The 21,785-nt window shown below is 45.7% G+C and overlaps 1 pseudogene; it reads left to right on the forward strand.

The window, feature by feature from the left end:
- The window catches only part of LOC109395267 (heterogeneous nuclear ribonucleoprotein U-like protein 1), a 142,780-nt pseudogene extending 121,246 nt beyond the window's left edge, over positions 1-21,534 (forward strand).
- The last annotated feature ends 251 nt before the right edge of the window (positions 21,535-21,785 follow it).

The following is a 21,785-nucleotide window of genomic DNA, read 5'->3' on the forward strand; positions in this document are numbered from 1 at the left end:
GGGAATCATATTGATCTGAGGGGCCTTTGGCAGTGACTTTTAAATATGGCCATTCGGTGCCACAGAGCCTGATGGGGCTCACTGGGACAGAGTTTGAGGGGAAGGGAGTTGTAACGGAGCCCCAAGCAGCACTGCCCGGTTGGTATCCTTTGTTGTCATTTTATTACCCAAAAAGCATTGAAACCTCCCTAGACTTACAAAGCTTAATGCCCACAGAGTTGGAGGGCTATAAAGTGTTAAAGAGACGTGCAAGTGGCTTTTGCGAAAGTGTCAAAAGCTCACTTTCCCCAAAGATTTGCACTGCCCTAAATCCACAGCCTTGACAAGGGGAACTTCATCATATCCTACCCTGACACCATGTTCCGTGCTTTCCAGCAATTAAACTCCAGTATGCTATGTACCTATTGATGCCTCCTGTACTAGATGCCGGGTATCAGATTGGAAGAACAGCCATCATGATGGGCTCTTCAAACTTTTATCGTAGTTTTATTGCTGGTACCGAGGTGGTGGGCACTCGTGTGCTAGGGAGATAATGCAACTCAGCCTGTCTTTGTTGCAAGACAGAAACTCAGCTCAAACTGACCTAGGAAAAGATGGAGGGTGTGTTGGTAAATTCAAAGCCAGAGCCTGTTTCAGGTACAGCTGGATCCGGAGCCTAAAATGGTGGTATCGAGACTGTGCGTCACTGTCTTCTTCTCTCTGCTGCTTTTTCCCCTGGATCTCCCCATCTTCAGGTCGACACCTCCTCCCAGGGGAACACAGGTGCCAGCAGCTCCAGGCTTGCATTTACAGCTCTCAGAAACTGCCATGGAAATAGGAACCTTCTCTTTCTGCTTGCTGCACACAGTGACTCTGATTAGCCCAACATGAGCTGTGAGACCGCCCCTAAATCCATCACTGGGGTCGAAGATACAGACATGCCGACTGGTAGGTTGGGGTCCATTTCCTACTCTTGAATCTAGAAGGTTGAATCCCCGCTCTGAAACCACATACAAGGTGGAAAACGCTAAGGGGGAAAACGCTGGCATGCTGTAATAAAAACTAAAGGAGAAATGGGTGCCGAACCAGGATAAACAACAGCGTCTTTGCACAGGTTTCCTGTGCATCACCTTTAATACTGAAGCCTTACCTGCATTTCATAGGTGAGAAGACTGAGGCACCCAGTGGTCCAATATCCAAACTCACCGGCTACCACGTGCCTGGATGTAAACCCAGGAAGTCAGCCTCCAAATGCACTCATACACCGGCACCATTTTCCTTGTGTATTTTCGGAAGGGTCAGAGATAAGGTCAGGCAGAGGGGAGCAGGACAGAAGATTCCTGGGTCACTATTTGTTTCATTCTAAATATTTTGCATCTGTGAGGTCTAAAAAAAAAATGATTAATGCTTTCCCTCCCACCTTCTAAGTTCTTCTAGCTGGGCTAATAAGCAAACAAACAGATTAACAGGAGAAAATCAAGAGTTTAAGTCATGCGCATGAGGTATTCACATAAGCATGAAAATTCCAAAGACAGTGAGGCAACATTGGGTATATATAACATTTTGGAACAAAGCAGGGGTGGGGAGTGGGGAGGTTGGAGGGGATGGAGATTAGATTTCAGAAGTGAGAACAGGCAATTTACAGGTAGTTGAGGAAAAGGGGAACCCACATGGCAGGGGCATTTTTGCAGGCCAGCTCAGAAACAATAGGACCCAGAGCATTTCCAGCTACCAGCTGCCTGCCTGATGTCCTCTTATTTACAACTTAATGCAAATTAGGCCAAGGCAGCTTTCTAAGATTTCCTTTCTGAAGCAGGTTTCTGCTTGAATCTCTTGGGCAATAAAGGGTCTAGGGCCAAAGGTTCTTTTTGAGTCTCATTTCTTAATAAACAGCTTAAACTCCATACCCCAGAGGCAGCTTCAGGGTGGCCACATTTTTGGTTCCCTTTAGTCCTTAGGTCTGACTCCAGCTAGGCGGTTCTCACTCCATCATGCGTCTGAGTCAACTTCCCTTAACTATCCATGGATCTCGATATTTTCTAGGCAAGTGTAACGGCTGGTACCAACAGTTACGGCTCTTAGTGGAAAACAACAGAAATGGCTCCTTTAAGCACCAGAGGGATTTATTGAAAGACTATTTGGGTTGTTCACAGAATCAACAGAAAGATGGAGGGCAAGGTTTAAACGGTAGCCAGGAAAGGGGAAAAGTAGGCAGCCTGCACCCCAGGCCAGGCGAGATCATGGCCCAGAACTAGCTCAGAGTGATGTCACATCCTGACCAGCGTTGCTCATCCCCCACCTGCTGGGTCTCCCCACAAAGACCCCTGTAGCCTGTGCTAATTTCAGAGCTGGACACTGTGGGTTCTGATGGTGATGCTGCCGTCACTGTCACTGGGGGGTGAGGGGGTAAAGTGCCCAGCGTCTGTTTCGTAGACTTTCTAGATCCCCAGTTCTGGAGGACACGCATCTGACTGAGTCTAGATCTTGGACCACATTCTAGAGCAGTGGTTCTCAGCTGGGGCCAGTCTGCCTTCCAAGGACATTTGGCAACGTCTGGAGGCGGTTTGGTTGTCACAGCCAGGGGGAGGGGTTCTGCTGGTATCTCATCCATCGGAACCAAGGAGCCTGCTAAGCATCCTACAATGCACAGGACAGCCTCCATAACAAACAATTATCTGAATTGTCAACAATTCAGAAAGGGCTGAAAGGTCAACAGCACTGGCATTGAGAAACACACTCCTAGCTGAAGAGAGGTTTGGAAAAATGAGTATCCTGGGATTTTCATGTTCTACTATGAGAGGTACGCTCTGCTCTCCCCCAACCCCCACCCCCCTAAAAAAAAAATATATATATATATATATGATGAAAATTGTCTTAAAGAAAGGCATGGCGTTCTGATGTTAAAAAATAAGTCTCACTATAATTAGAACCCACAGGTATTTCTAGTGATCTCCTGGAGTCCTGCTCACTTGTTTGCTCTAATCTTAGCCCTTCTCCAAATCCTTCACCCTGAGTCACACCCCCTTGTCCGTCTGCCTTCTGACTTGGTGGAGTTTGGTTTCTTGACCCTCCCTGTGTGCCTCAGCTTCAGGGCTCCGGCTCCCCCTTTTTGCTTCCCTACCAAAGCCTGGTGGTTCTAGAACTCTTACCCTGGGGCCTACCTGTCCAAAAAGGGCAGTTTCAATGGCCCTCTACCTTGCTTCATGGCTTCCTCAACAAGGCTGCATGCCACACAGGGAGGAAACGCAGTCACCTAACAGCACGCCAGATGCCTGACTTGTCATTTCCAATCTCTCCAAGCTCCTGAGTTGATTCCGATAAAGACACAACTATCCAGAGACACAGCTATCTGTGTGTGCGAGGTTTTCAATGACCTTACCTGGGAACCCTGATGGCCCCAGCTGAGAGGAAGCACTTAAGCCACTCACTTCTTGATCCTTGGGGATTCCATGAAGAATGAGAAGACCCGTTAGGCAAAACAAACAGAGTACTTGGGGGGCGTTTGGGAGGAATTGTAATGCCAGCTCGAAAGAGGGACTCCATTCCACTGGATGCCAGGCAGAGGTGGTAAAATCAGAGAGGAAGAGGAAGAAGAAATAAAAACCATACCATGCATGATGTGCTTGCCTCTCAACCTGTAAGAGACCCCATGGCTCAGGCACCTTGTACCCGAAAATCATCCTTTAGGTGAAATGACCGTTCAGACAGCATGGAAATCCAGCACACGAAGCACTTTTTCAGCCCAGCAAGCCTCTTTGTGTCATCTCGAAATTGCAGCTGACACTTTAATATTTAAACAGAACAGAAGAGATATGGATTATTTATTTTCTTTTACTTTAATTTTACTTCTGTACCAGCTCCCAACTTTTTTTTTTCAACTTTAAAACAACAAAGCCCTACATTTTAACAGCGGTTTCTGCTCGATTCATCAGGCTGTGACTGTTCACCTGACACTTGTAATCCACGAAAGCCTTTTTCAATGCCGTTCTCCCGTCATCTGCTACCATATCGCTATGAAATTACACTGAAAATATTTTTTGCTCTGGGCCAAACTAGTCATATAGAATTTGACTATGATCTATATATTTATGGAGGAAAATTAATCTTCAATGCTTCAAACTTTTTATGCCTCATAATTTTATCAAAAATGTCCAAATGCATCATAATGGAGCTGCCAGTGACATGAAAAATGTCCCACTTTCTCCCTAAGCTTTTAAAAAAGCATGCTTTCAGGATGCCTTTTGAAGACATTGTCTGGTTACACTGTTTTATGGGCCACTCAACAACTGGAGCGGATTCTGATGAAAATCTAAAACGTGGGAGAAACTGTGTAATAGCTTGTTTTAGATCAGTCATGGATAGGCCTACAAAACTGTTCTATTGGCCTAAGCAATTGTAAAACAGCACTTATCCAGCCCAAGAAATGTGTTAAATCCACATTAACATGAAATAAACTACAGATGTTTTAACACTTGCGAGTGACAGAAACCCAACTCAAGCAAAACAAAAGAAAAAAAAATGCACTGACTGGCTCAAATAACTAAGAATTTCCAGGATGTTACTGAATCTGGACCAAGGGTCCAAGGAATGCATATATGTGTACTTCTCTCCATTTTGACAGGTGTGTCCACTCTTGTAGTAGGCATGATGCACACTAGCCTCCCCAAACCCATAGGGTAGAACCTAGCCCACCCATTGCAATGTCGTGACCTCCTTCTTAGCATTGGCAGAGAAATCCCTGAGAAGACTCTGATTGGCTCAGCTCAGGTCACATGTCCATCTCAGAATCAATAACTGACCAATGACAGGAGCCCTATGAGGCGGGCCACATATGCGGTGGTACGTGGGAAGGCAGAGCCTGTATCAATTCTGTGGAGTGGGCTCCCCATCAGAAAGCCACTGTTCCAGCAGGAGAAGGTGTGCTGGACGGTGCATATGGACCTATCTACTACCAACAGTGCTGAGTTTGGGAGGTGGTATTTCCATCCATAACTTACTAACCTATTTCACTCTGGTCCCCACTGAAAATTCCAGAAACGGTTGTTTCTTGGATAAATTTCACATTGATTTGACTTAAGATTTCTGTTTCTATATGTAGAAAAATTGTAGTTTCTGTTTTTCTAAATTAGACAATGGTGTTGAACTTCTCTACCAATCAAGTCTCTATCTTTTCCTACCCTCTCCAACAGTCCCGTTCTGTCACTTATTGTTTTCAGTTCTTTCTTCTGAATGCACTTTTAAAACAAACAAAAACTGCCTCTGAACTGGAAAGATATTGTCACCCAGTACAACCTTTTAGCACCTATTTCTTGGTCACCAGAATTGGGGCACTTTGTATGCTGTGACAAGAAGATTAGATTTGACCCTGTGATTACCCTTCGGTGTTTATACCCTTATGGATTCATCCACCCATTTAGCAAATATTTAGTGGGTTCCTCTTATGTCCCAGATACTATGCTAGGGACCAGGGCTAAAACCAGGTTCAGTCCTGCTCTCCTGGCATTGAGAGTCTCGCAGAGGAGACGGAATGTTCAAATAGTCACATGGATCACTGCAACATACGCTGGGGTATGCGCTGCCGATGAGTGGTGGTGATGCTGGCGCTGGTGGTGACAGTAATGGAAGACATACTCTAAAGGGGCTACAGACCAAGTCAGAAGAAGGTTTCCCACAGAAGCAATAATCTGAAAGAGCAATAATCCACAGATGAAAGGAGGGTGATTGGCCATAAAGAATCAGAGTCTTTCTCTGAGCTTCGTTTTCCAAGTCCCAACCTGGGCAACTGAGTTTAAGGCGATAATTCCAAATGTGCAACCTCATTGTGAAACTTCACTGAAAAAAGTTCATCCACTGAAAAGCCCAAATACATAGTTTAAAGTGCTATATTTCCATGCTTCATAGGTATTTCATAAGAAGGTTTTTTAAAAAGAAAACTATATTATGGAGGTTTACAGATAGTAGCTTTAGTCGCCACTGACTAACTCGACAGGTAGAAAACTTCGTGGCCACTGGTTGAAAAAAACTCATAGAGATAAAACACTAATACAAGTGTGATGTTTCAAATGACTTTGCAGTAAGTGCATTTATGCTTATTTGAAAATTAGCCAGATATAGATGCAGCTATTAGTCACTTGTTCCAAAGAGAATGGATGGCTGCATCACCTGAGGATTGAAGAACTTGCTGGGACAAATTCGCAGAGCTCATGCCCACCCTCGGGTGTCTGTAGCTCACAGGCTGTGAACAAGAGCAGGCATCTGTCACTTGTCTGTTCAGCTCCCCATCCATTCATTGTGTGAACTACTCCCCACCCCCTGTGATAATGCAGTACCTGTCAATCAAGGTGTCCCCTTCTCCGGTCCCAGGTGTGGGCTGGCCAGGTTCTTTGAGGAATTGCACGGACGCTGGGAGCAAACGGTTGCTTTCTTGGATTCCCTGGGACTAGGTACTCTAAGTGCCATGGAGTCCTGAGCTGCTAGGGGTCATCCTTCCACCACATGAAGGATGGACCTATCTGGGAAGAAAGCTAAGAGCCCAGCGATGGAAGAGATACAGAGCTCCGAGGACCTCATGAGAACCCATGGATTTGGTCAGGCTTGAGGCCAGTTAGCCTCTGGATTTCCCAGGTGTGTGAGTGAACGATTTCCCCCTCCTCCTCTTCCTCCTGCCATCTTAAGCTAGTTTGAGTTGGTTTTCTATCACCTGCAACTGGAAGTGTCTTGACAATGACTGTAATTTCAACCAGCCCAAGCATTTGCCGTCTGTGCTCATGGTCAGAGTCCATTATTACCCAAGGAACTCATCATTACACAGAAAGTCTATTATTACACAGAAAGCCAATTATTATGCAGAGAGACAGTTATTACACCGAGAGTCAATTTTTACACAGAGTCGATTATGGCACAAAGAGGTAATTATTATGCAAAGAGATAACTATTATACAGTCAATTATTACACTGGGAATGTATTACACAGAGTCAGTTATTACACTGAGAGTCAACTGTTAAGCAGAGTCAATTATCACATAGTCAGGCCGTCTACTATCACACTGAGATCGTTACGTAGATTCCAGCATTACACAGAGAGTCAATTATTACACAGCGCCACAATTATCCATTGTCACACATGATCACAATACACTGGTGAACCCTGCTTGTTTAGTCAGATGGGCCGTCGTGTCATGTTACCCTAATTCTGGTTTCTAGTCATTTCTGATAGGCTGCCACTGTTGTTTCTAAGAAAAAAATTCTAGGGTGCCTAGAGAAGAGAGAAGCATCCGGAGACAAGTTGCAGAGACTCTCAAATGTGACGAGTGGCTGCCATATTGGAAATCACAGCTCTAGAGCCTGTATTCCTGGGTTCAAATCTCAACACCACCGCTTATTAGCTATTTCACGTTGACACATTGCTTAATTTCTCAGTGCCTCAGTTTCTTTATCCCTAAAATATGGCTCCTAATAGTACCTACCCCATACACCACATCTCTCTCGCACATAGAGGTCAACCATATTTTTCTCCAGTTGATAGAAATACCTGTTGTATTAGCTTCCTAGGGCTTGATTAGAAGTCAGTAATCAAGTTGTCAGCAGGATGGGTTCTTTCTGAAAGCTCTGGAGGAGAATCTAGTCCATGTTGCTCTCTTGGATTTCTGGTGACTGCTGGTAATTCTTGGCATTTCGTAATGTTTAGACCCAGCACTCAAACCTCTGCCTCTGTCTTCACATACTTTCTTCCCCGTGTCTCCATCTCAATTCTGTTCTCTGTTAAGCAGTGTTTGCATAGTCTATGAGTTTAGCCACTAATCTATACTCTGTGTCTCAAATCTTGAATCTCTTATAAAGGTAACTGTCATTGGATTTAGGGCTCATCTGTCAAGATCTTTAACTTAATGACATCTGTAAAGATGCTTTCTCCAAATAAGGTCAAATTCAAAGATTCTGGGGATTGAGATTTGGGCATATCTTTTTTTTTGGGGGGAGCCACTCACTCCATGAATGGCTCTCATTTTTGTGACATTACCTTTGCCTACTTCACCAAATTTTTGATAAGCAAAAATTACTTCTATAAACAGTAGATACTTAATATCTCCTGCCTACAGCACTCATATAACTACTTCCCATTTCAAAAAGACCCGAAGGATCCATGTTTCTGCTTGTGGCGAGAATATGTAAATCTATAGCAATTATTACCTTGATGAAAAGAGTACATGATAAGTCTTAATACAATTGCAAGCTCTGAAACCAAGGACTCATTGTAAGCAGTAGATGACATTAACCTATGTTCCCAGGAGTACATTAGGATTTTCAAAATACAGCACTTTCTCCTTGCGCTGCATGCATACAAATGGAGCTCCATTTATTGCAAATGGTATTTCCGAGCACAACTCCAGTCCTATAATTAAGAAATTTATTCAGCCTATTACTAATTTAACACTATTCGGGTTCTTATCAAAAAGCTTTGTGTCGTCCCCACCACGTTACCATCAAATTTATGCATTGTAAATACAAATATATTTTATTCATAGTGGATTCTTGCAACTTCAATTATGCAATAAGTATTTATTTGGAATTCATTCTTCCCCGCCCCCCCCATTTGATAACCATCATTAATTCATGTGAAACTGATTAAGGCTCTTCTAAAGCTCTAGAAAACACCTTAGAAGACAAACTCAATTTGTAAGGATGTAGCTATTGTCACGATTTTTTCAAATGAAGGAAAAATAGCCTCTGGACTGAATAACTTCATGGCTTGGTACTTAGCCAAATGGTGAAGTAGAATACATTGGTTTTTGTGGCGCCAATTTTATTTGTTAGAATCCTCATCCTCTCCCACAGGCATTCCAACTCCCAATACCAGGTGTGCAACTGACCTAATATCTCCCAACATGCTCTTCTCCCAGCCTCCCTCAGGACTTTCAATGAAGCCACCATCCATCTGACTTCATGCCCAAATCTAGGGATCATTCAGCTCCTTCATCTCTCATCCTGAACAAATCAGCAACATCTGTTGGCGCTGTCCCCTACACACAGCTGCAACTCATTCACTTCTCACTAGGGTGACCAGCTCATCCAGGGTTGCCTGGGACGTTCCCAACTGTAGCAACAAAAGTCCCTCATCCCAAGAGTTCCCTCAGTCCCAGGCAACCCTGGATGGTTTGTCAGGACTGTCTCCCTTTTAGAATAGACGTCCCTGTATCCTGGGAAGCTGCCGGTCCTTAGAAAATGCAAAAATGGCCACCCTACTTGTTACCGCCTTCACTTCTACCTCCACATCCATAATCGCCTCTCCTCTTGACTTCTGCCGTAGTATCTGCTTCTACTCTTCCACTGCTACAGTCAAGTCTCCATAGTATTATATTACCCCCTTGCTTCAAACCTTCCAATGATCCTACTATATTTAGATTAAACTCCATAGCATGGCACACAATGCCCCGTCGTGTTAGTTTACGAGTGGTGTGATAACATGCTGCCACGAACTTAGTAGTTGAAAACAACACAGATTTCTTACAGTTCTTGAGATCAGAAGTCTGAACCTCAGTTTCACTGAGCCAAAGTGAAAACGTTGACAAGGGTACTTCTCTTGGGGGAGGTTCTAGAGGGTAATCTGCTTCCGTGCCCTTTCCAGCCATCCTCAGTTCTGGCCCACCCCCCACCCCCACATCACATGGCCTTTTCTCTTCTCCCTCTTTCATCAAATCACCTTCTCTTTTTCTATCTGATCATCCCACTTCTTACAAGGCCCTTTATAGGGACCCTTGAGATCACATTGGGTTCATGGGCTAATCCAGGATAATCTCTCCTTTCAAAATACTTAACTGAATCACACCCGCAAAGCCCCTTTTGCCACAGTAAGGTAACATCCATAAATTCTGGGAATTAGGGTGTGACCCCGTTTGGGATGGGGAATTAGTCAGCCTGCTGCCCCTGTTGAATTTGGCCTCTGGCGGTCATCTTTGGGATCTTAAATGGATCTGTACGGCATGATGTTCTCTCCATCTATGCTGGCCCTGTGTTCAAGCCTTTGAATATAACGAGTTTATTACCAATTTAAAACCTTTGCACTTGATGTTCTCTTTGCCTGAACTTGTTGCTTGCTCCCAGGTATTCAGAGGACTGGTTCTTCCTCATCATGTAAGTCTCCAGCTCACATGTCACCACATAGGGTGGGGGGGGGAAGAGGGTTCTATTTTAGGCTACCCCCATTCCCGACCCACCTAGCATCCTCTATTTCATTGCGTCATCAGGGTGCTTTGGGTGCAAGTAGAGATGACTCAATTTGAACCAGTTTCAAAAGCAAAGATGGTTTATTATGCCACATAATAGAAGAAAATGGCCCTAAAGTTGGTAAATTCAGCTAAACCGTGACATCACTAGGGACCCAGGTGTCTCCCATTGTCCTCTGCTCTGCCTATCACCATAAAATGGCCGCAGTGCCCTTGACATTTTATCCAAACACAACAATGCCCATGAGAAGAAAAGGCCACTGCTCCTACGTGTATTTTATTTTAAAAGCAAAGAAACTCTTTAGATAAACCCTGACCTGGCAGCGGACTTGGCCACATCCCTCAGTGGGCAGAACTGGCTCACCTGCCCACTGCCAAAGAGACCGGGGTCCCAAATAACCGGTTACTAATCAAGGTGTACGTACTCAGTATGTGGCTATCTGAACAAAACCAAAATTTGAAACTAGATGTTAGAGAGGTAACCCACCTGCCTTCTACACCAATGCTCTATTTTATTTTCTTCATGGTGCCTATCACTTTCAGAAATAAACCTATTCTATCTATGGTCTATATTTTCCTAATAAAACACAGATGCCATAAGACAAGATGTGCCTGTTTTGCCCACCACAGTATCTTCATTCTATAACAGTGCCTGGCACCCAATAAATGCAGAATAAATCTTATTTGTTGAAAGAATCTTGTTTGTCGAATGACTCTTATCCCAAATCGACTTTCATCCTTTCATATTTTTCATTGTATGTATCCAACACATGTCTGCTGAGCACTGTGCTAGTAAGAACAGAACAGTGAAAAAATAGATACGATCTTTAACAGCTCTCAGTCTAAAGGGGAATAGAAGATAGACAATACCACAATAGGTCTTAACTTTTTCCTACCTCTATACACTGGAGAATTAGGCCCAAAATTTCCATACCAAAGCCAAGTTGTTTTCCTCCCCACCTTTGGCATAGATTTTCAAACTTCAGTGTGTATAAGAATTGCCTGAGTTGCTGATTAAAAGTACAGATTGCTGTCTAAATCCCCTGCCCCAAATTTTGAGGTTCTGATTTCATTAAGTCTAGATGAGTTTAGGGAATCTTTGTTTTAATGAGTTAAACAGTTGCTATCTTTTGTAATCTGCATAGTTACAAGCAGGTGGCCTACGGCCCACCCTTTGAGTAACACAGTTCTGTGATGTCTCATTCAGCTAGGATAGGTTTAATGGAGTCTGGGGGTTGGAGGGACGTGAAGAGCTTTTAAAAGACCTTCTCCGCATCCTGAAAGGCTTCCTAGGAGGGATTCCAGATTACATACAGATAAATTTGAATTTTATAGAAACAATGATTTTTTGTTTTTAATTTTAGTCAAAGTATCTCCCATGCAATATTTGGGATATACTTATACTATAAAAAAAAAAGTTTACCTGCAATTCAAATTTAACTGAGTATCCTGTGTTATTATTTGCTAACTCCGACAACTCCACCTCAGAATGAAACATGGACAAATGCAAAATACCTTTGACGGTCACTGAAATATAGTATATAATAAGTACTGTGGCAGGAGGACGTGCATGACGTTGCATCAGCCTAGAGTTAGGCAGAGGCGGGCAAACTCAGGCTGGACAGTCAGGGGGGCATTCCTATAGGACCTAACACTTAAGTGGAAACCAAAATGATGGGCAGGAAACCAGCCTGGTAAATGGAATGAGGCTGTGCTTTACAAACTGAGCATGGGCTAGCAGCCTGCAGACCAGAGAGGTGATGCCTTCTTAGGAGGCACTACAAGTATTTCCCTCTGGATAGAACACTGAAGGTCAAGGAGAGGATAGTGACAGTGATGCAGGATTTTTTTATGTGTGCGTGTGCGTGTGTGTGTGCGTGTGTGTGTATGTACACTCCAGGATCCGTGGTCTCGTAGCACCAAAGAGTGGAGACACGGACCAGAGAGGTCAAGTTTGTAACAGAGGACAGTTTATTAGAGCAGAAAGTAACAGCTCTCAAAACGAGAGGGGGTTCCAACTGGGCTGCCCACTAGTTAGCGCAAAAGCTTTGGTTTTTTATACCTTTTGTATGCCTGGGGAGAGGGGCTGGCTGGCGCCTTTGGGCACTGCATTTGTTGCTCAGCCCGGAGAAGGCATTTTCTCAAAACTGTCTAGTTTCCTTAGAGCTTAACCAGCTTAATCAATGTCTCTGCTCTGAGAAGAACACTTTAGCCGGAGACTGGCTTTGAATAAAGGACTCCTGAAAGTCTTATCTTATGTTAAATAACCTCTTTGGAGATATGCATTCTACCTGGGAATTCCTGACTTGAAAAAAGAGGGCTTCCTTCTCCTCCACCTGAGTTTGTCACTCTGGCAGGTCCTGTGACTTAAGCCTATCTGTTAGCTAATAAAACTGTTTCCCTGGCTTTATTATGGTATCCACTCTGATTCCCTCTACCGTGGCAATTTCCCTGACTGACTATAATTTTTCCTAACTCAACAGGTGATCCATGTGGAGGTCCCAGGCCACACTCTCAAGAGACCCCATGCCAAGTAGGTGCAACCCACCAAACTCCAGCTGGACTCTGAATCCCTGTGTTCTGGATGGTGCCCAAGGATTTCGACTCAAGGATTTTGAGTCAAAAACCCCACTTTTGGGCCAGCCGAGTGGCTCAGTTGGTTAAGAGTTGGCTTGAGACGCCAGCTCTGAGCAGCAGGACTGCCGGTTCGGATCCCACTTGTGGGCCAGTGACACTGCCCTCTACAGCTAAGATGGTGAACAACAGCTCAACCTGGAGTTGGGCTGCCATGAGTCGCCAGCAATGGCGTAGGCTGCAGTGGGCTGCCATAAGCTACTGTGAGCAGCCAGCAGCCGGCGTGAACTGCTATGAGCTGCTGTGAGCTACCGTGAGCGGCCGTCCAGAGGCCGGCAACCGATCTGCCTCACCCAGGAAGAGCGCAATAATAATACCAACATGGGCCAGTGAAGCCACGTCCTCCACAACTAGACTGAGGAACAAAAGGACAGCAACTTGTCTGTTCCCCTTCCCCAATTCCCCAATACAATCCTTTTTTTTTTTTTTAAATCCCATTTTTGTCTAGGGAGCTTAAGCACAGTGGTTCTCAACCTGGGATGCTTTAAAAATATGTATGTGCCTTACCTGGAGAAAGTAAATCAGGATCTCTTAGTGGGGGGTAGGCCCAGGCATAGTTTTCTTTTCTTTAAAGCTCTGGGTGATTCTATTATGCAGACAAAGTCCAAACCAAAGCTTTAGGTAAATCACTTCACTGCTTGAGAATCAGTTTTCACAGCTTAAAATGGGAGCACTGCCACCCCCTTACAGTCTTAACTGTGGGACTTCACCAAGAATATAAATAGGAAAAATGCTTCATGAGTTTGAAGATAGTGGCTCCTGGAGTCACACCGCTTTTGTTGGAATCTTGGCTCCAAATCTTGGTGTGCCTGGGCACGAGCCGCTTAACCCATCGGGGCCAACTTCCTCCTATTAATGTGGACAGTTAAACCTAATTCACGGCACAATTGGACAGAATAAATGAAATGATCCATGCGAGTGCTTGCTATGGTGGTTGGCACATAGACTTCATAATCATAGGATATCATTATTATTGTGACTACCAACTATAGAACCAACAAACTCTCTCACTGTCATGGGGTTTTCCAGTCACCAGTGATCCGGTGATCTCATCACACCTAGGTGTTAATACGTGGTAAGGCCAAACAGTGAACTTTCTGAAGTCAGATGCTGAGTTGTACAAGTAAACATTTGAACGCATGTCGGGCCATGTTTCTCAGAGGCAAGTCCATTTGACAAAGGGCCAATGAAAACTAATGATAGAATTTGCAGCTTCATCAGTGATGTGTGAGGGAGGTTTTCTGGGGCTGGGAGAGCCCACCCCAGACCCAGAAAGGCACATTTTTACAAATGTTAAGTATATATGCAACAGAGTTGTCAAAATCTTTCACTTGAATTTCCTCACTGGAGTTGTGTTTCCCTTGGGTAAATCTAATCAACTGAGTTGGTTCCTGAGACAAGAAGTGCTTTACCCCAAAAATAGACAGGAATCAATTGAAAGGTTTTTGTTTGTAAGGAACATGAAGAGGCGTTTTAATTGGTGTTTCACCCTCCTCCCTGCCATCCCCGATCTCAGCTAGAATTTTTCCTGGAATTGGGGGGGAATGGCTACTGCAGGGAAGATGGCAGCTGCTGCTACTTTGGAGTAAGATAGTTAGAGAAGGGAGGGCTGTTATTTCAGATGGGTCCTCTGGAAAGGCCACGCTGAGGAGATGACACTGGGATAAAGAAGTAAAAGGAAGCGCAGGAATGAACAGAGGCCTGGGGGAAGGGCATTCTGTAAAAATGCCTGCACGGGAAATCACCGGGAAATCACCGCAAGCCAGGGTCCAGAAAACAAAAATGGTCAGGAGACTATGAAATGCTGCTAATTAAATATCCATAGGGTCTGATGAAAATCAGCTGAAAGGTATGCACTGGTCAAAGAGAAAAGCCAGATACTTTCATTCTTTCTTAATGATGCTACCATTTTCTGAAATGTGGCTTCATAGGCAGCGCCTGGGGTGAATGCATTTCAAAGGAGGCTGACTGATCATCAAAGCACGTGGTGGCACCACTCATCTAAGGAAAAGGAGGTGAGAGACAGCCAGCCCCCAGGTTCTGGCTTCCCATCTCTCCAAACCCCTGGCTGGCCCCATCCCATTTGAAGATTCGCTCACTGGCAGACGCTCTTATCATGAAGCGCAGACAATGGCAGCTGCCAAACTTTCCAGTTTCTCTGAATTATTGTCCAAAGCTTACCCTCCCCCAGGACCACAAAACTAGGAGAAATGATTGTGAACGGCTTTTGTGACAGGCTGGCTTGCTCCAAAATTCCGCTCTTCTCCCGTGTGCTCTTTGTAAACCTACTTGATGGACTCAAATGTCACTTTCATAGGGGATTCTGCCCTGATCAAATAGACATTATCAGGTCTCCCTGTTACAGACCCTTGGGGTTCCTGGAGAACCCACCAGTGTGCAGTTGTAGGAGATAATGTGGCTGTAACTCTCCTGAAGCCCATGTTGTGTTGCTAAAGGGTAAATGTTTTAAAATGGTCAAATCATGACTCTCTTACGAATATAACACTGTCAAAAACTTTTACTTAACTCTTTCATTAATGAGGGAACCAGTAAGACATTGACAAATGTTTCGAGGAAGGCCCAAAGGGCAGAGAAATAGAGAGGTATCAGAAATATTGAAAAAACGTACAACTAGAAGCAAACCTGGCAAAACTGGTCAATATCCACAGGGCAAGAATTAGCTGTGTTCCACAGGATGCAATTTGCATTTCTAGGAAAGAGAATCATTTGCATTGCTATCAGTTTCCCACAATTTACAGAGCTGTGAAATAGCTCAAAGACAGGGAAAGACTGAGATTATGCAGAAGACACTGCCTGACAGGAAGCCCAGGAATCTTTGCGGTTCTTGTCAAAGCCTCCGATTTTTCTCAGTTTTGCTCATTGTTGTCTTCCAACTGCTTTGCAGAGTGCTCACAGTGTAGGGGTTGCTCAGCGAATGTTTGTTACACGAAGGGCAGTTTTGTGGATGTATTTATGGAAAGGTAGTCAATATATATATAGTGTCTGGTGGGGTGGTTCTGTTATAACCTATGTGTGTTTCCTAAGAGAGCATGTCTGCTAATATATAATGAGTTCTCAATGGTCAGGGGAGAGCAGGCTCGCACACACATATGCACACATGCACTCTTTTATTGTATGAGTGCCTTAAATAGGCGAGATGCTATGAGCAAACAAGAAAACAGCTTTCTAATGAGCTCCTGAATATGAAAGGTTTTGAAAATGGTAAAACGCCAAGTATTGGTGAACGAGAGAATAAAATATCCACCCGAGATCTGTGTCACATGAATTTAGATGCAGGAAGACTGCGAGTCAGCCAGTAAATAACTTGACCCCCCTCCAAACTTTCAGGGGATCACATAATTCATGAAACATGAGCCTCGCTCACCCCCCTTCCCTCCCTTGTATCACATCTATGAGCATTTCACAATTCCTGCATCCCATCTCCGCTTCGAGGCCCGCTCACTCATGCTGCCTCTTTCCACGGCCCTGAGTAGAAGCCGAGCAGTGTGTTTATATATGGCCGCGCATTTTTTTTCAAATGTCAAAGGCAAAGTATTTTGCCTGCTATTAGATAAGACTACTGATTACATTCCATTGCCCCCCCCCCTCCATCACATTTCACCTTGTGGTAGGTGGTACTGCTGCAGGATGATTTGTGTGTGGCTGGGCGTAGCACCCAAGAATGGAGACACGGACCAGAGAGGCAAAGTTTGCAGAAAACAACAGTTTATTTATTAGAGCAAAGAAATACAGCTCTCTAAAAGAGAGGGGGCACCTAGAAAGTTGGAATGCCCGCTGACTAGGGGAGAGGCTTCTGTTGATATGCTTTTCCTAGCCTCTCTGGTAGGAAAACTGGTGTCTGCTTGAACAGGTTAAATTTATTTTGTTGGCCGTTTCAGCCTGGAGGAGGATTTTCAGGATAGTTTTAGTTGCCTCAGGGTATAACTGATGTCCCCAGTCTGGTAGGAGTCAATTGCCTCAAGGCTGTGGCTTTTGGGGTCAGGGCTGAGGGCAGAGGCCTTGGAGATATGTTTATCTTTTACTCATCCTACCTGGGAATTTCTAACTGCCTAATTGTTACACCAACTATCCTGTCTTAGAACCCCAATGGCACAGACATTTGGGGGGCTCCATCCAAGAGAATTTGAGTTGGGGATACATTCAGTTTGGATTGAGTATGATATATTGATGTAGTTGTCAGTTACTGCCATGGAGATGTAAATTATTGTTACAGTCCAGTGTAGAAATAGTTTCAAGGAATACGTATATTCTCACTCCACTGTGCATGCTCACCAGGAGTCACTATATAACAATGCTGGGCTGAACTTATATCATCATATACCTGGGCTCTATAGCTTCCAGACCTGGAAATACATGAGTAGTGAAGGGGAAACAAGATTTGATGTGCAAGGCGGTCAAAGCTAGTCTGTGGGAAATTCTTCCCATCATTAGATGTATCAATTTGCATGTCAGTGACTTGGCTGTCATTGATAATGACTCAAAGTGGAACTGACTACCAATAGGAATACTGTATTTGCCGGCGTATAAGACGATTTTTTGGCCCTGAAAAATATGCCTCCAAGTGGGGGGTCGTCTTATACGCCAGGTACACTTCAGATAGACTGCCCATAGTGCTTGCCCCGTGCCATAGTGGCCTCCCGATGCCCGCCCACTTCATTCCACATACCGTTCAGGCATCAGCAGCGCTGCTGGGTGTATGCTCGGCTGTTATGCAATTTTGCTGTTATGCGATTTTACCACACTCGCAAAATCGCACACAGCCGACCATACACCCAGTATGATAGCGCAAAATCGCGAATCGCGATTTATGTATATGTTTGATTACATACAGCCTTGTGACAGTTTTCCTGCATGTCATAAGCATTTGAATATAAATAAAAATGTGGAAATCAAATCTGATATCGTTTTACCTTTTATTTGGTGTGTGGAAGGTGTGCGGAAGAGGGGGTAGTCTTATACGGCGAGTATATAACAAACTCTGTATTTTGAGTGGAAATGTTAGGGGGTCGTCTTATACGCCCAGTCGTCTTATACGCCGGCAAATACAGTATATCAGGAAAATACAGCTTATACAATTTTAAATGCTACATGCTTTTCTTTTTTTAAAAAAATAGGAATCATGTTACATAGGCTTCATCAAATTTCTCGTTTTTAGGACACAAGCCTGTAGCAGTAATACAAACAGTGAGGATGTATATGAAGGCACATGTTTTATGAAACTCAACCATCGGTAATAATAGAAAAATACCCCAATCAACAAAACAACTACCTTTCTTTCCTCTCTATGAAAAATATTATAAAATTATTGTCCTATAAAAGAGCAATCAAAGACTATGCAGCTAAAAGGAGTAAGAAAACAGTGTTCCCTGGGTGTGTCAGGGTTACGAAAGAGAATGTATCACATCATTTTTCTGGATTTTGTGATGTTTGTGCTTTTTGTCAGCTTATAAAAATTTGTAAGCATTGTTATAACTGTTCTATTTTATTATTAGTTATTGTTGTTAATCTCTTATGGTGCCTTCTTTACAAACTACACTTTATCTTAAGTGTGTATGCATTTAAAAAAAAACACAGCATATATAGGGTTCAGTACTATCCACGGTTTCAGGCATCCATTGGGGGTCATGGAACATATGCCTCTCGGATAAGGGGGGACTACTGTAACTTAAACGTGGTAGGCAGAATGACCTTGCCAAAATGCTAACATCCTAACCCCCAGAAACTGTGGACATGTCACCTTATGTGGCAAAGTGGAATAAAAGTTGCAAATGGAATTAAAGTTGCTAAACAACTCACCTTGAGATAGGGAGAGTGAGTACCCTGAAATATCCAGGAGGGCCCAATATAATCACACAAATCCTTAAAGTAGAAGAGGGAGGCAGAAGAAGTGAGTCACAGAAAGAGACGTGACCGTGAAAACAGGGTCAGAGACATGCTATGTTTACTTTGAAAATGGAGAAAGGAAGGGTCCCCAAATGGGGGCAGCCTCTAGAAGACAGAAAAGTAAAAAAAGATTTTCTCCAAGAGCCTCCAGAAAGGAATTCAGCCCTGCCAATACCTGGCTTCTAGCTGGGTGAGACCGGTGTCACATCACAGAAGTGGAAGATAATACATTTGTGCTGCTTTAAGCCACTAGGTTTGTGGTAATGTGTTATTGCAGCGACAGGAAGCTAATACATTAAACATTTGAGACACTGAGATATGGGGCCACTACATTAGTCAAGATTCCTTTGGTTATAAATAATAGAAGACCCATTAGAGCTGATTTTAAAATGAGAGGAATGTAATGACTAGCATAACAAAAAAGATCACATTATGGGGAGGCAGCGGTGGCCATCGGAGTGTCCCCGCCTCCCCCTTCGCCTCCTGACTGGAAAGGTTTAAGGGCGACAGAGGCATAGGAGACAGGGCAGGCCTGGCCGTGGGGGATGGGCCAGGTATGTGCACCATCTGAAGGTGCACCAACTTCCTGAGGTGCTGCAGCGCCCCGGCACTCACCACCTCAAGGCTGAGCTTGCTGAGCGGCTGCAGGCCTCTTTGGGGGCCAAGGAGCCCAACGACAACAGAGAGCTCAAGGCTGACAATGAACTTGGGTGACCCCGACAGAACAACGAGGAGGTTGAGACCGAGCGGGGGCTCCGAACCAGAGGGGACCGTGCAGCTACCACTGCCTGGGCTGCAGCCGTACCCGGAGCCTGGTGACTACGCGGGGCCAGACGGACATTATGTCATGGACAATATTACCAGGCAGAAGCAATTCTATGAAAACCAGGTCACCAAACAACAGAACGAGTCAGGCTATGAGAGGAGATAAGCCTCCTCTCATAGCCTTCCTCCTTGTGTTGCTGCACCAGCCTGTCTGCTTCCTCGCGCTGCAGCTCAATGGACAGCACCTGTCCGGAAAGTGGGGCAACAGCTGGCCTAGCGCCCAGTGGAAGTGAAGGCAGAGATGAAGCCAGAAGCATCCACCAGCTTCCTCCCACCTGAAGCATCTCAACGCAAGGCTGACAAAGAGCAAGTCCCGAGCCGCAAGAGGCCTTATGAAGAAAACCTGGGACAGCGGTACTTCGAGCACCGAGAGGCTAGGAGGGGCTGCTCTCTTCAGCCCCCCACAGAAGACGGTGACGATGGCTTTGACCACACCTTGCTGCCATCAACACATGTAACCGCGACCTCCACTTCAAGGTGGCCCGAGGCCCAAGCAGCGGCTACCTGCTCACAATCAAGGGCTTTGCATACCTGTGGTCAGAAGCCCGTGCCAGCTGTGGGGTCACAAGAGGCTGTGTGTGCTTCGTGATGAAGATCAAGGAGGAAATCTCCAGGAAGCACCTTCCATCCACAGAGCCCGACCTGCATGTGGTTCATAGCGGCAGGTCCCTGGACCCCTGCAGCAGCCAGCGAGGCCAAGAGCCTTTTGTCTATGCCTGGGGAGGCTCACAAGTTTGCAAAGAGTAATGTGATTGGTTGCTTTGCGGACTTGGAATGCGGAAATGATGTGGACCTTTCCTTCGTCAAGAACTGGAAGTGGGTGGGTATTGCTTTCCCAATTCAGAAGGAAGCCCTGGGGAGGGTGGTCAGACTCTCTACCCGCCTGTCCCGGTGAAGACCTGTGCAGTAGAGTTCAACTTCGGGCAGCGGGCAGAGCCATACTGTACTGCCCTATCTGGTTTCATCTTCATCCAGCACCTTCCCCTGAGTGAACGGATCCAGGACGCCGTGGGACCAAAGACCAAGGCAGAGTGTGAGATTCTGACCATGGTGGGCCTGCCTGCTGCTAGGAAGGCCACAGGGGCCATCAGTCATGCAGCCTTCAGCCCCTGCAAGAAGTGCAACATACTGGGATCCAATGGTGGTCATGGATAAGGTGCGGGTGATGGGACTACGCTGGCTGCTGGGACATCCGGATGCAGTGGGCCACCAAGTGCCACCATGAGATGGTTGACCATCTCATCCAGATTGCTGCCCGTAAGCAACTACTATAGCCTAGGCCAGACAAACGTTTAGGGGGCAGCCCAGAGATGTAAAATGAGGCCATCTGAAGGCTTCCAGTGCAAAGCTGTAGTCATTTGTCCCACTAATGAGGGCCTGAAAGACCCCACAATAAAGCGAGCCTACGAAGAAGGGAAGGGTGTCCCAGATCACTCAGTCTTGGAAATGAAAGCCAGCTTCACGTTGCCAGACGCTGGGGACTTTCCGGACAGGTGCTGTCCATTGAGCTGCAGCGCGAGGAAACAGACAGGCTGGTGAAGCAACCCAAGGAGGAAGCCCGCAAGGCTGGGCCACCCCCGGAAAAGCGCTACGACAGCCGAGGCAGCAGTGTCCAGCGTTACTACAATCAAGCCCCCCCCCAACACCCCTGCCTCCAGGGGACAACCGAGGAGGCTTCCAGAACCGAGGGGGAGGCAGCTACCGCAAGCACAGCAACATCCCTGGCTCGAGCGCCAGAACCAGCGGCTCTGCCATCAGCAGCTCCAGCCCTCCCCAGCCAAGTGACAGCCAGCCAACTTACAACCAGGGAGGTGACAGCCCACCACCACCTGCCTACAACTGTGGGAGCGACAGCCACCACCACCCCACCCCCACCGCACAGACCTACCCTCAGCCCAGCTGTAACCAGTATCAGCAGTATGCCCAGCAGTGGAACCAGTACTCTCCGAGCCAGGGCCCGTGGCCACCATAATGTGGGACCCATGACTGTGGGCGCTACACTGGGCACACACAGCAGGGCACGAGCACTCGGTAGCCCGTGTGCCCGGGAGGTCCCTGCTGGCTTCCTCCACCAGCGTCCACCTTGGCCCCTCATCTGCCCCTGACTGGGTCCGGAGGTGCTGGGGGTCAGGCCATCTGAGGGCTGCCTGCACTCCGGAGGGTTTCTTCCCCTACACGGGGCTGGGCGTTCTTCTCTGGATTCCAACAGGCAACAGTGGCCTT

This window comes from Hipposideros armiger, unplaced genomic scaffold, assembly GCF_001890085.2.
Source record: "Hipposideros armiger isolate ML-2016 unplaced genomic scaffold, ASM189008v1 scaffold_461, whole genome shotgun sequence".
Taxonomy (NCBI): Eukaryota; Metazoa; Chordata; class Mammalia; order Chiroptera; family Hipposideridae; genus Hipposideros; species Hipposideros armiger.